The following is an 8,803-nucleotide window of genomic DNA, read 5'->3' as shown; positions in this document are numbered from 1 at the left end:
CTGACCTCAACCCCATCGAACACCTTTGGGATGAATTGTAACGCTGACTGCGAGCCAGGGACTAATCTCCCAACATCAGTACCCGACCTCACTAATGCTCTTGGGGCTGAATGGAAGCAAGTCCCCGCAGCAATGATCCAACATCTAGTGGAAATCCTTCCCAGAAGAGTGGAGGCTGTTATAGCAGCAAAGGGGGGACCAACTCCATATTAATGCCTTCCCTGAAGAGTGGAGGCTGTTATAGCAGCAAAGGGGGACCAACTCCATATTAATGACTTCCCTGAAGAGTGGAGGCTGTTATAGCAGCAAAGGGGGGGGACCAACTCCATATTAATGACTTCCCTGAAGAGTGGAGGCTGTTATAGCAGCAAAGGGGGGGACCAACTCCATATTAATGACTTCCCTGAAGAGTGGAGGCTGTTATAGCAGCAAAAATCCCAATTCCATATTAATACCCATGATTTTGAAATGAGATGAGCATGTGTCCACATACTTTTGGTCATGTAGTGTTTCTACCTAATGTTAGATAATAGCAGGTGTCCACATACTTTTGGTCATGTAGTGTTTCTACCTAATGTTAGATTAAAGCAGGTGTCCACATACTTTTGGTCATGTAGTGTTTCTACCTAATGTTAGATAATAGCAGGTGTCCACATACTTTCGATCATGTAGTGTTTCTACCTAATGTTAGATAATAGCAGGTGTCCACATACTTTCGATCATGTATAGTAGTATAGTACTGTTCATTAACCCGACTAGATAGCAGGGGTGGAAAAATAAACAAATTGTCATACTTGAGTAAAAGTAAAGAGAACAAACATAATAGAAAATGATTAAAGTAAGAATGAAAGTCACCCAGTTAAAACCTATTTGAGTAAAAGTCTAAAAGTATTTGGTTTGAAATATATGTAAGTGTTAAAAGCAAATGTAATTGCAAAAATATACTTATGTATCACAGTGTCCCCTGTAGCTCAGTTGGTAGAGCATGGCACCGCCAGGGTTGGCACCACCAGGGCTGTGGGTTTCTGTTAACACGGGGGACCAGTATGATAATCAGTGTCCCCTGTAGCTCAGTTGGTAGAGCATGGCACCGCCAGGGCTGGGGGTTTCTGTTAACACGGGGGACCAGTATGATAACGCTCACTACTAGACAGTCACTCTGGATAAGAACATCTGCTAAAATGTAAATAAAGTGAAAGCATAAACCATTTCTAATTACTTATATTAAGCAGACGGAAACATTTTATTATTTACAGATAGCCAGGAACACACTTCAACACTCAGACATTATTTACAGATAGCCAGGAACACACTTCAACACTCAGACATTATTTACAGATAGCCAGGAACACACTTCAACACTCAGACATTATTTACAGATAGCCAGGAACACACTTCAACACTCAGACATTATTTACAGATAGCCAGGAACACACTTCAACACTCAGACATTATTTACAGATAGCCAGGAACACACTTCAACACTCAGACATTATTTACAGATAGCCAGGAACACACTTCAACACTCAGACATCATTTACAGATAGCCAGGAACACACTTCAACACTCAGACATCATTTACAGATAGCCAGGAACACACTTCAACACTCAGACATTATTTACAGATAGCCAGGAACACACTTCAACACTCAGACATCATTTACAGATAGCCAGGGGAACACTCCAACACTCAGACATCATTACAGATAGCCAGGAACACACTTCAACACTCAGACATTATTACAGATAGCCAGGAACACATTTCAACACTCAGACATCATTTACAGATAGCCAGGGGAACACTCCAACACTCAGACATCATTTACAGATAGCCAGGGAACACTCCAACACTCAGACATCATTTACAGATAGCCAGGGGAACACTCCAACACTCAGACATCATTACAGATAGCCAGGAACACACTTCAACACTCAGACATTATTTACAGATGGCCAGGAACACACTTCAGCACTCAGACATTATTACAGATAGCCAGGAACACACTTCAACACTCAGACATTATTTACAGATAGCCAGGGGAACACTCAACACTCAGACATCATTACAGATAGCAGGAACACACTTCAACACTCAGACATTATTACAGATAGCCAGGAACACACTTCAACACTCAGACATCATTACAGATAGCCAGGGAACACTCCAACACTCAGACATCATTTACAGATAGCCAGGGGAACACTCCAACACTCAGACATCATTTACAGATAGCCAGGGGCACACTCCAACACTCAGACATCATTTACAGATAGCCAGGGGAACACTCCAACACTCAGACATCATTTACAGATAGCCAGGGGAACACTCCAACACTCAGACATCATTTACAGATAGCCAGGGGAACACTCCAACACTCAGACATCATTTACAGATAGCCAGCGGAACACTCCAACACTCAGACATCATTTACAGATAGCCAGGGGAACACTCCAACACTCAGACATCATTACAGATAGCCAGGGGAACACTCCAACACTCAGACATCATTACAGATAGCCAGGGGAACACTCCAACACTCAGACATCATTACAGATAGCCAGGAACACACTTCAACACTCAGACATCATTTACAGATAGCCAGGAACACACTTCAACACTCAGACATCATTTACAGATAGCCAGGGGAACACTCCAACACTCAGACATCATTTACAGATAGCCAGGGACACACTCCAACACTCAGACATTATTTACAGATAGCCAGGGGAACACTCCAACACTCAGACATCATTTACAGATAGCCAGGGACACACTCCAACACTCAGACATCATTACAGATAGCCAGGGGAACACTCCAACACTCAGACATCATTTACAGATATCCAGGGGAACACTCCATCACTCAGACATTATTTACAGATAGCCAGGGGAACACTCCAACACTCAGACATCATTACAGATAGCCAGGGGAACACTCCAACACTCAGACATCATTACAGATAGCCAGGAACACACTTCAACACTCAGACATCATTTACAGATAGCCAGGGACACACTTCAACACTCAGACATTATTCACAGATAGCCAGGGGCACACTCCAACACTCAGACATTATTTACAGATAGCCAGGGGAACACTCCAACACTCAGACATCATTTACAGATAGCCAGGGACACACTCCAACACTCAGACATCATTTACAAACGAAGCTTGTTGTCCGGACCTCTGGCAGTCTCTATGGGGGTGCCACAGGGTTCAATTCTCGGGCCGACTCTTTTCTCTGTATATATCAATGATGTTGCTCTTGCTGCTGGTGATTCTCTGATCCACCTCTACGCAGACGACACCATTCTGTATACTTCTGGCCCTTCTTTGGACACTGTGTTAACAAACCTCCAGATGAGCTTCAATGCCTTTCAACTCTCTTTCCGTGGCCTCCAACTGCTCCTAAATACAAGTAAAACTAAATGCATGCTCTTCAACCGATCGCTGCCCGCACCTGCCCGCCCGTCCAGCATCACTACTCTGGACGGTTCTGACTTAGAATATGTGGACAACACTACCTGGGTGTCTGGTTAGACTGTAAACTCTCCTTCCAGACTCACATTAAGCATCTCCAATCCAAAACTAAATCTAGAATCTGTTTATTCCATGTGTAACTCTGTGTTGTTGTTTGTGTCAAACTGCTTTGCTTTATCTTGGCCAAGTCGCAGTTGTAAATGAGAACTTGTTCTCAACTGGTCTACCTGGTTAAATAAAGGTAACATGACTAGCCTACCTGGATAAATAAAGGAGAAATAAAAAATAAATAAATGGTGTTTAGTGAGTCCGCCAGATGAGAGGCAGTAGGGATGTTATCTTGATAAGTGTGTGAATTGGAGCATTTTCCTGCCAACCATTAAAAAAGTAACGAGTATATTATGGGTGTCTATAGAGTGAAGAGCACATCAATTCCTTTAGGAATGTAGTGAAGTAAAAGTAGTCAAAAATATAAATAGTAAAGTACAAATACCCCAAAAAACTACTTAAGTAGTACTTTCAAGTATTTTTACTTAAGTACTTTACACCACTGCTCAACAGTAATGTTTATTAACCCTGTTAGTAACCCTACTACATAGTACTGTTTATTAACCCTGTTAATAACCCTACTACATAGTGCTGTTTATTAACCCTGTTAATAACCCTACTACATAGTACTGTTTATTAACCCTGTTAGTAACCCTACTACATAGTACTGTTTATTAACCCTGTTAGTAACCCTACTACATAGTACTGTTTATTAACCCTGTTAATAACCCTACTACATAGTACTGTTTATTAACCCTGTTAGTAACCCTACTACATAGTACTGTTTATTAACCCTACTACATAGTACTGTTTATTAACCCTGTTATTAACCCTACTACATAGTACTGTTTATTAAGCCTGTTAATAACCCTACTACATAGTACTGTTTATTAACCCTGTTAATAACCCTACTACATAGTACTGTTAGTAACCCTAACCCTACTACATAGTGCTGTTTATTAACCCTGTTAGTAACCCTACTACATAGTACTGTTTATTAAGCCTGTTAGTAACCCTAACCCTACTACATAGTGCTGTTTATTAACCCTGTTAGTAACCCTACTACATAGTACTGTTTATTAACCCTGTTAGTAACCCTACTACATAGTACTGTTTATTAACCCTGTTAGTAACCCTACTACATAGTACTGTTCATTAACCCTGTTAATAACCCTACTACATAGTACTGTTTATTAACCCTGTTAGTAACCTACTACATAGTACTGTTTATTAACCCTGTTAATAACCCTACTACATAGTACTGTTTATTAACCCTACTACATAGTACTGTTCATTAACCCTGTTAGTAACCCTACTACATAGTACTGTTTATTAACCCTACTACATAGTACTGTTTATTAACCCTGTTATTAACCCTACTACATAGTACTGTTTATTAAGCCTGTTAATAACCCTACTACATAGTACTGTTTATTAACCCTGTTAATAACCCTACTACATAGTACTGTTAGTAACCCTAACCCTACTACATAGTGCTGTTTATTAACCCTGTTAGTAACCCTACTACATAGTACTGTTTATTAAGCCTGTTAGTAACCCTAACCCTACTACATAGTGCTGTTTATTAACCCTGTTAGTAACCCTACTACATAGTACTGTTTATTAAGCCTGTTAATAACCCTACTACATAGTACTGTTTATTAACCCTGTTAGTAACCCTACTACATAGTACTGTTTATTAACCCTGTTAGTAACCCTACTACATAGTACTGTTCATTAACCCTGTTAATAACCCTACTACATAGTACTGTTTATTAACCCTGTTAGTAACCTACTACATAGTACTGTTTATTAACCCTGTTAATAACCCTACTACATAGTACTGTTTATTAACCCTACTACATAGTACTGTTCATTAACCCTGTTAGTAACCCTACTACATAGTACTGTTTATTAACCCTACTACATAGTACTGTTTATTAACCCTGTTATTAACCCTACTACATAGTACTGTTTATTAACCCTGTTAGTAACCCTACTACATAGTACAGTTTATTAACCGTTAGTAACCCTACTACATAGTACAGTTTATTAACCCTACTACATAGTACTGTTTATTAACCCTGTTATTAACCCTACTACATAGTACTGTTTATTAACCCTGTTAGTAACCCTACTACATAGTACTGTTTATTAACCCTACTACATAGTACTGTTTATTAACCCTGTTATTAACCCTACTACATAGTACTGTTTATTAACCCTGTTAATAACCCTGCAACATAGTACTGTTTATTAACCCTGTTAATAACCCTACTACATAGTACTGTTTATTAACCCTGTTAATAACCCTACTACATAGTACTGTTTATTAAACCTGTTAGTAACCCTAACCCTACTACATAGTACTGTTTATTAACCCTGTTAATAACCCTACTACATAGTACTGTTTATTAAGCCTGTTAATAACCCTACTACATAGTACTGTTTATTAACCCTGTTAGTAACCCTAACCCTACTACATAGTACTGTTTATTAACCCTGTAAATAACCCTACTACATAGTACTGTTTATTAACCCTGTTAGTAACCCCACTACATAGTACTGTTTATTAACCCTGTTAATAACCCTACTACATAGTACTGTTTATTAACCCTGTTATTAACCCTACTACATAGTACTGTTTATTAACCCTGTTAATAACCCTACTACATAGTACTGTTTATTAACCCTGTTAATAACCCTACTACATAGTACTGTTTATTAACCCTGTTATTAACCCTACTACATAGTACTGTTTATTAACCCTGTTAATAACCCTACTACATAGTACTGTTTATTAACCCTGTTATTAACCCTACTACATAGTACTGTTTATTAACCCTGTTAATAACCCTACTACATAGTACTGTTTATTAAGCCTGTTAGTAACCCTAACCCTACTACATAGTAGTGTTTATTAACCCTGTTAATAACCCTACTACATAGTACTGTTTATTAAGCCTGTTAGTAACCCTAACCCTACTACATAGTAGTGTTTATTAACCCTGTTAATAACCCTACTACATAGTACTGTTTATTAACCCTGTTAATAACCCTACTACATAGTACTGTTTATTAACCCTGTTAATAACCCTACTACATAGTACTGTTTATTAACCCTGTTAATAACCCTACTACATAGTACTGTTTATTAACCCTGTTAATAACCCTACTACATAGTACTGTTTATTAACCCTGTTAATAACCCTACTACATAGTACTGTTTATTAACCCTGTTAATAACCCTACTACATAGTACTGTTTATTAACCCTGTTAATAACCCTACTACATAGTACTGTTTATTAACCCTGTTAATAACCCTACTACATAGTACTGTTTATTAACCCTGTTAGTAACCCTACTACATCGTACTGTTTATTAAGCCTGTTAATAACCCTACTACATAGTACTGTTTATTAAGCCTGTTAGTAACCCTACTACATAGTACTGTTTATTAACCCTGTTAGTAACCCTACTACATAGTACTGTTTATTAAGCCTGTTAATAACCCTACTACATAGTACTGTTTATTAAGCCTGTTAATAACCCTACTACATAGTACTGTTTATTAACCCTGTTAGTAACCCTACTACATAGTACTGTTTATTAAGCCTGTTAATAACCCTACTACATAGTACTGTTTATTAACCCTGTTAGTAACCCTACTACATAGTACTGTTTATTAACCCTGTTAATAACCCTACTACATAGTACTGTTTATTAACCCTGTTAATAACCCTACTACATAGTACTGTTAGTAACCCTAACCCTACTACATAGTGCTGTTTATTAACCCTGTTAGTAACCCTACTACATAGTACTGTTTATTAAGCCTGTTATTAACCCTAACCCTACTACATAGTGCTGTTTATTAACCCTGTTAGTAACCCTACTACATAGTACTGTTTATTAAGCCTGTTAATAACCCTACTACATAGTACTGTTTATTAACCCTGTTAGTAACCCTACTACATAGTACTGTTTATTAACCCTGTTAGTAACCCTACTACATAGTACTGTTCATTAACCCTGTTAATAACCCTACTACATAGTACTGTTTATTAACCCTGTTAGTAACCTACTACATAGTACTGTTTATTAACCCTGTTAATAACCCTACTACATAGTACTGTTTATTAACCCTACTACATAGTACTGTTCATTAACCCTGTTAGTAACCCTACTACATAGTACTGTTTATTAACCCTACTACATAGTACTGTTTATTAACCCTACTACATAGTACTGTTTATTAACCCTGTTATTAACCCTACTACATAGTACTGTTTATTAACCCTGTTAGTAACCCTACTACATAGTACAGTTTATTAACCGTTAGTAACCCTACTACATAGTACAGTTTATTAACCCTACTACATAGTACTGTTTATTAACCCTGTTATTAACCCCACTACATAGTACTGTTTATTAACCCTGTTAGTAACCCTACTACATAGTACTGTTTATTAACCCTACTACATAGTACTGTTTATTAACCCTGTTATTAACCCTACTACATAGTACTGTTTATTAACCCTGTTAATAACCCTGCAACATAGTACTGTTTATTAACCCTGTTAATAACCCTACTACATAGTACTGTTTATTAACCCTGTTAATAACCCTACTACATAGTACTGTTTATTAAACCTGTTAGTAACCCTAACCCTACTACATAGTACTGTTTATTAACCCTGTTAATAACCCTACTACATAGTACTGTTTATTAACCCTGTTAATAACCCTACTACATAGTACTGTTTATTAAGCCTGTTAATAACCCTACTACATAGTACTGTTTATTAACCCTGTTAGTAACCCTAACCCTACTACATAGTACTGTTTATTAACCCTGTAAATAACCCTACTACATAGTACTGTTTATTAACCCTGTTAGTAACCCCACTACATAGTACTGTTTATTAACCCTGTTAATAACCCTACTACATAGTACTGTTTATTAAGCCTGTTAGTAACCCTAACCCTACTACATAGTACTGTTTATTAACCCTGTTAATAACCCTACTACATAGTACTGTTTATTAACGCCTGTTATTAACCCTACTACATAGTACTGTTTATTAACCCTGTTAATAACCCTACTACATAGTACTGTTTATTAAGCCTGTTAGTAACCCTAACCCTACTACATAGTACTGTTTATTAACCCTGTTAATAACCCTACTACATAGTACTGTTTATTAAGCCTGTTAATAACCCTACTACATAGTACTGTTTATTAAGCCTGTTAATAACCCTACTACATAGT

The sequence above is a fragment of the Salmo salar genome, chromosome 18 (genome assembly GCF_965601325.2).
Source record: "Salmo salar chromosome 18, fSalSal1, whole genome shotgun sequence".
In the NCBI taxonomy this organism is placed as follows: Eukaryota; Metazoa; Chordata; class Actinopteri; order Salmoniformes; family Salmonidae; genus Salmo; species Salmo salar.
The sequence above is the reverse complement of the archived record's forward strand: the minus strand, read 5'-3'. Positions refer to the sequence as shown.